Source organism: Bos indicus, chromosome 3 (assembly GCF_029378745.1).
Source record: "Bos indicus isolate NIAB-ARS_2022 breed Sahiwal x Tharparkar chromosome 3, NIAB-ARS_B.indTharparkar_mat_pri_1.0, whole genome shotgun sequence".
Taxonomy (NCBI): Eukaryota; Metazoa; Chordata; class Mammalia; order Artiodactyla; family Bovidae; genus Bos; species Bos indicus.
This window is the reverse complement of record NC_091762.1, coordinates 113,599,211-113,606,519: the sequence shown is the minus strand read 5'-3', so window position 1 is coordinate 113,606,519 and position 7,309 is coordinate 113,599,211. Positions and strand designations below refer to the sequence as shown.

Below are 7,309 nucleotides of genomic sequence, written 5' to 3'. Positions count from 1 at the left end.
CTCATTTCCTCTTACAGGCTCACCAATATTACAACTTATAGAGCAAATACTGATGTGAAACACCAAAGACTAGCTGAAAAGATCTTCCACAACTAAGTATATAAAGAAGGAACCACAAGATTTGTAGAGACTCTGGTTCAATTCCGGGGTTCAGAAGACCCACTGGAGAAGGGATAGGCTACCCACTCCAGTATTCTTGGGCTTCCCTGGTGGCTCAGCTGATAAAGAATCCACCTGCAATGCAGGAGACCTGGATTCGATCCCTGGGTTGGGAAGATCCCCTGAAGAAGGGAAAGGCTACCCACGCAGTATTCTGGCCTGGAGAATTCCATGAACTGTATAGTCCATGGGGTCACAAAGAGTTGGACATAACTGAGTGACTTTCACTTTCACTTCATGGCAAATAGATGGGGAAACAGTGGCTGACTTTATTTTTCTGGGCTCCAAAATCACTGCAGATGATGACTGCAGCCATGAAATTAAAAGATGCTTACTCCTTGGAAGGAAAATTATGACCAACCTATGCTAGGTCACTTCAGTCATTTCCGACTCTGTGCGACCCCATAGACAGCAGCCCACCAGGCTCCCCCGTCCCTGGGATTCTCCAGGCAAGAACACTGGAGTGGGCTGCCATTTCCTTCTCCAACCTAGACAGCATATTAAAAAGCAGAGATGTTACTTTTCCAAAAAAGGTCCGTCTAGTCAAGGCTATGGTTTTTCCAGTAGCCATGTATGGTTGTGAGAGTTGGACTATAAAGAAAGCTGAGAGCCGAAGAATTGATGCTTTTGAACTGCGGTGTTGGAGAAGACTCTTGAGAGTCCCTTGGACTGAAAGGAGATCCAACCAGTCCATCCTAAAGGAGATCAGTCCTGAGTGTTCATTGGAAGGACTGATGTTGAAGTCGAAACTCCAATACTTTGGCCACCTGATGCGAAGAACTGACTCATTGAAAAAAACTTTGATGCTGGGGAAGATTGAAGGCAAGAGGAGAAGGGGACAACAGAGGATGAGATGGTTGGATGTCATCACCGACTCAATGGACACAAGTTTGGGTAAACTCTGGGGGTTGGTGATGGACAGGGAGGCCTGGCATGCTGCAGTCCATGGGGTCACAAAGAGTCGGACATAACTGAGCGACTGAACTGAACTGAAGATATGGTATAATCAAGACCCACACCCCATGGTGGACGATCCACAAATGGGAGTTAATTAGTATTGCAGAGGTTCTCCCTCAGGAGTGAGGGATATGAGCCCACATTGGGCTTCCTAGCCTGGGGGTCCTGAAATGGGAAGAAGGGTTTCCAGAATGTTGGGCTTGGAAGGCCAGTGGGGCTTACTTTCAGGAGAGCCAGGGGCTGTAGGATATAGAGACTCCACTCTCAAAGCGTGCACACAAAATCTCACATACTCTAGGGACCAGGGAAGAAGCAGCAATCAGAAAGGAGCCTGGTCAGACCCACCTGCTGATCTTAAACAGCCTCTCAGAGAGGCAGGAGACAGAGATCATATAAATATGGGCACCAACTGTTTTGGGGGAGCTCAGTTCTAACGATGCCACTGTGCTGGCTAGTGCCATTTTGAAATCCTCTCTCTCTAGATCAATAGTATCAGGACCCAGCCCCACCCATCACCCTGTCAACACCAGTACAAGGATGCCTCATGTAAAAGGGCTGATTGAGTGGAGACACAGACCCATCCACTAGTGACCAGCTACCTTAGAATCTCCTGAGCTCTCAGCCACCTGGGACCTAGAATTGCCTACCAGTGCTCCTGGGCCTCACCCACCCTCCAGCAGGATGACATGAGCTCCACGATTGGTGTTGACAGAATGAAGTAAAATTGTCACTTTTCACAGATTACATGATATGCACTACACATAGAAAATCCTAAAATCACCACCAAAAACTATTAGAACTCATCAGTGAATTCAGTAATGTTAAGGCCAAAATCACTGCAGATGGTGATGGCAGCCATGAAATTAAAACACGCTTACTCCTTGGACAGAAAGTTATGACAAACCTAGATAGCATATTCAAAAGCAGAGACATTACTTTGCCAACAAAGGTCCGTCTAGTCAAGGCCATGGTTTTTCCAGTGGTCATGTATGGATGTGAGAGTTGGACTGTGAAGAAAGCTGAGTGTTGAAGAATTGATGCTTTTGAACTGTGGTGTTGGAGAAGACTCTTGAGAGTCCCTTGGACTGCAAGGAGATCCAACCAGTCCATTCTGAAGGAGATCAGCCCTGGGATTTCTTGGGAAGGAATGATGCTAAAGCTGAAACTCCAGTACTTTGGCCACCTCATGCAAAGAGTTGACTCATTGGAAAAGACTCTGATGCTGGGAGGGATTGGGGGCAGGAGGAGAAGGGGACGACAGAGGATGAGATGGCTGGATGGCATCACCGACTCGATGGACATGAGTCTGGGTGAACTCTGGGAGTTGGTGATGGACAGGGAGGCCTGGTGTGCTGTGATTCATGAGGTGGCAAAGAGTCGGAGACTACTGAGCAACTGAACTGAACTGAACTGACTGAAGGCATACCAAATTATTATACAGAAATCTACTGCATTTCTATACACTGAGAGTGAACTATCAGGAAAAGAAATTATTAATAATATTACCATTCTATTTTCAATCATATCAAAAAGAATGTAACACCTAGGAATAAATATAGGAAGGTTAAAGACCTATACTCTGGGAACTATAAGACACTGATGAAAGACATTGAAGATGACACAAACAAATAGAAAGATACACTGTGGATACATGGATTAAAAGAATTAACATTATTAAAGTGACCATACTACCCAAGGCAAGCTATAGATTCAACACAGTATCTATCAAAACACCAATGGCATTTTTCAAAGAACAAGAAAAAATAATTCTAAAATTTATATGGAAGCATAAAAGACTGAATAACCAAAAAAATCTTGAGAAAAAAGAACAGAACTGGAGCAGCAACATGGATAGGCCTTAGAGATTATCATACTAAGTGAAACAATCAGATAAAGACACATATCATGTGGTATCACTTATACATGGACTCTAAAAAAATGATACAAATAAACTTATTTTTCAAAAGAAACAGACTCACAGGCATAGAAAAGAAGTTTTTGGTTACCAAAAGGGAAAGAGAGGGGAGAGTTAAATTAGGATCTTAAGATTAACAGCTACATATCACTATACATAAAAGAGATAAATAGCAAGTTCCTATGTACAGAATCCCAGGGATGGGGGAGCCTGGTGGGCTGCCATCTATGGGGTCGCACAGAGTCGGACACGACTGAAGTGACTTAGCATGTACAGCAAAGGGAGCTATATTCAATACCTTGTAATAATCTGTAATGAAAAAGAATATATATCTCAATAACTTTGCTGTATGACAGAAACTAACACAACATTGTTCAAATTAACTATACTTCAGTTTTTTCAAAAAGAGTCAAACTGAAGGAATCACACTTCCTGGTTTAAAACTATGCTACAAAACTACAGTGATCCAAGCAGTAAGGTCCTACAGAAACACACATGTATCAGTGGAACAGAATATATGGCAGAAATAACTTCAGATCTATACTGCAGCTGATCTACGACAAAGGAGGTAATAATATACAATGGGGGAAAGACAGCCTCTTCAGTAAATGGTATTGGGAAAACTTGGCAGCTGCATGCAAAAGAATCAAACTGGATTGCTCTCTCACACTATGAACAAAAACAAATTCAAAATAGATTAAAGACTTAAAGCCATAAAACTTCGGGTAGAAGACATAAGGCAGTAACCTCTTTAACTTTTTAAATATTACTATTAATATTACTATTACATTTTTTTGGATATGATTCCTCAGACAAGAGAGACAAAAGTAAAATAAACGAATGGGACTTTATCAAACTAAAATCTTTTGAACAGCAAAGAAAATTACTAACAAAAGGGAAAGGCCACTTTCTGAATGGAAGAAGACATTTGCAAATAATATATCTGATAATAGGTTAGTATCCAAAAGACACAAAGAACTCCAAGTCAATACCAACCAAAAAAAAAAAACAACATGATTAAAAATGGACTGAGACTTAAAGAGACATGTTTCCAGAGAAGACATACAAATGGCCAACAGGCATGTGCAAGGATGCTCAACATCACTAATCATGAGAGAAATGCAAATCAAACAACAATGAACTATCACCTCACACCTGTCAGAATGGCTATTATCAAAAAGACAATAAATAACAACGGTTGGCGAGGATGTCGAGAAAGGGGAACTCTAGGGCAGTATTGTGGGCAATGTAAATTGTTGCAGTCACTATGGAAAACAGTACAGGGTTTCTCAAAAAGTTAAAAACAAAACTGTCATATCATCCAGCAACTCCACTCCTGGGTATTTATCCAAAACATACCCCAAAAAACATTAATTAGAAAAGATATATACACCCCTATGTTCATTGCAGCCTCGTTTACTACAGTCGAAAATACTGGCTACTGAATATTGCTCGGCCATAAGAAAGAAAGGAATCTTGTCATTTGTGACAACATGAATGGACCCAGAGGGTATCACGCTTAGTGAAGTAAGTCAGGGAAAGACAAATACTGCATGATTTCACTTATACAAGAAAAATAAAAGGCAAAGCAAGTGAACAGAAACAGACTCATAGAGAACAAACAGGTAGTTGACAAAAAGCAGGAGAGTGAGAGGAGAGAGAAGGCTGAGGGGGATTAAAATACAAACTTTCGGCTGCAAAATAAATGTCACAGGTGTGAAAGGAGTGTGTGAAATACAGTCAGTAGTTGTGTAATACATTTCTATGATGAATATCATAGCTAGGTTTCTTGTGGTGATTATTTTAACTGTATCAAAGTATTGAAACTCTAAGTTGCATAATAGGAGCAAACAGTGCTGCAGGCCAACCATACTACAAAAACAAGCAAGAAACTCAGAGAGAGAGAAACCAGATCTGTGGCTACCAGAGGCAGGAGATGCGGGGAGGGGGACTGGGTGAAGGCAGTCTAAGGGTGCAATGTGGAGCTATAAGAGAAATAAACACTAGGGATGTAATTAACAACATTCACTTTCACTTTTCACTTTCATGCATTGGAGAAGGAAATGGCAACCGACTCCAGTGTTCTTGCCTGGAGAATCCCAGGGACAGGGGAGCCTGGTGGGCTGCCGTCTATGGGGTCACACAGAGTCGGACACGACTGAAGCGACTTAGCAGCAGCAGCAGCAGCAGTATCAGTTCAGTCGCTCAGTCATGTCTGACTCTTTGCGACCCCATGAACCACAGCACGCCAGGCCTCCTTGTCCATCACCAGCTCCCAGAGTCTACCCAAGCCATGTCCATTGAGTCAGTGATGCCATCCAACCATTTCATCCTCTGTTGTCCCCTTCTCCTCCTGCCCTCAATCTTTCCCAGAATCAGGGTCTTTTCCAATGAGTCAGCTCTTCCCATCAGGTGGCCAAAGTATTAGAGTTTCAGCTTCAACATCAGTCCTTCCAATGAACATCCAGGACTGATCTCCTTTAGGATGGACTGGTTGGATCTCCTTTCAGTCCAAGGGACTCTCAAGAGTATTCTCAACACTTCAACAGTTCAAAACCATCAATTCTTCGGCACTCAGCTTTCTTTATAGTCCAACTCTCACATCCATATGTGACTACTGGAAAAACCATAGCCTTGACTAGATGGACCTTTGTTGGCAAAGTTATGTCTCTGCTTTTTAATATGCTGTCTAGGTTGGTCATAACTTTCCTTCCAAGGAGTAAGGTGTCTTTTAATTTCATGGCTGCAATCACCATCTGCAATGATTTTGGAAGCCCCCCAAAAATAAGGTAAGCCACTGTTTCCACTGTTTCCCCATCTGTTTGCCATGAAGTGATGGGAGAATGCCGTGATCTTAGTTTTCTGAATGTTGAGCGCAGGAGCAGCTGCGAGGAGCTACCCCGCATCCAAGGTCAGGGGAGGCAGCTGTGCTTTGCTGGAGCAGCCGTGAAGAGATACCCCATGTCCAAGGTAAGAGAAACCCAAGTAAGACAGTAGGCTCTGAGAGAGGACATCAGAGGGCAGACAGACTGAAACCACAATCACAGACAACTAGCCAATCTGATCACATGGACCACAGCCTTGTCTGACTCAGTGAAACTAAGCCATGCTGTGTGGGGCCACCCAAGACTGCGGGTCATGGTGGAGAGGTCGGACAGAATGTGGTCCACTGGAGAGAGGAATGGCAAACCACTTCAGTATTCTTGCCTTGAGAACCCCATGAACAGTATGAAAAGGCAAAAAGATAGGACACTGAAAGATGAACTCCTCAGGTTGGTAGGTGCCCAATATGCTACTGGAGATCACTGGAGAAATAACTCCAGAAAGAATTAACAACATTAACTCCTTTAATTTTTTGTCTATGTGAGATAACGGGTGACCACTAAATTTGTTTTAGTAAACGTCTCATGATCTAGGTAAGTCAAATCATTCTGCTGTCCACCGTAAGCTTCTACAGGAAAATGACAAGCAAAAGTGTGAGTTGTTCAGTCATGTCTGACTCTTTGCAGCCCCATGGACTGTAGCCCACCAGGCTTCTTTGTGCATGGAATTCACCAGGCAAGAACACTGGAGCGGGTAGCCATTTCCTTCTCCAAGGGATTTTCCCGACCCACGGATGGAACTCGGGTCTCCTGCACTGCAGGAGGAGTCTTTACCATCTGAACCTCCAGGGAAGCATGTCAACTATATCTCAATAAAACTGAAAGAAACAAAGACAAACAAGTACCTGAAAATTTTTTATATTGAGTATATGTTTAAAGGTTAGTATTTTTATATATTTGATTCAGTAAAATATATAATTAAAATTAATTTTAACCCTCTTTTTGCTTTTTTTAAATATATCTACTAAAAAGCTTTCAGTTACGTATGTGACTTGCATTGGACTATTCTGTACTAGACTATAAAGGAACCTATTAACATTTTTTAAAGTAGTGACTCCACAAGAAACATTCTCTGATTATAATTCAAAATAATTGCAAAAGATAACAGAAAGATGGATGCAACAAATGTTAACTATATGGGAGTTTGGAAACAATCTCATTTTTAAAAAATACTCACTGACTCAAAGAAGAAATAAAAAACATGCATTTAAGTTAAAAAAAAGAAAATGAGAGCAGTTTATACCAAAATCTAAGGAATGGGGAGAATGTTTTATCTATGACCTTCAGTTCTTCATTATTAAGAAAACATAAAGGAACTTAATGCTTACATAAGAAATTAGAAAAACAACTATAAAGTAAAACAAAGGAAACAAGATGATATCATCAACAAAAACAA

The 7,309-nt window shown here is 41.6% G+C and overlaps 1 protein-coding gene across 2 annotated transcripts in view; it reads right to left on the bottom strand.

The window, feature by feature from the left end:
- The window catches only part of LOC109556548 (UDP-glucuronosyltransferase 1A1-like), a 118,611-nt gene that overhangs the window by 72,282 nt on the left and 39,020 nt on the right, over positions 1-7,309 (bottom strand). The window lies entirely within an intron of this gene.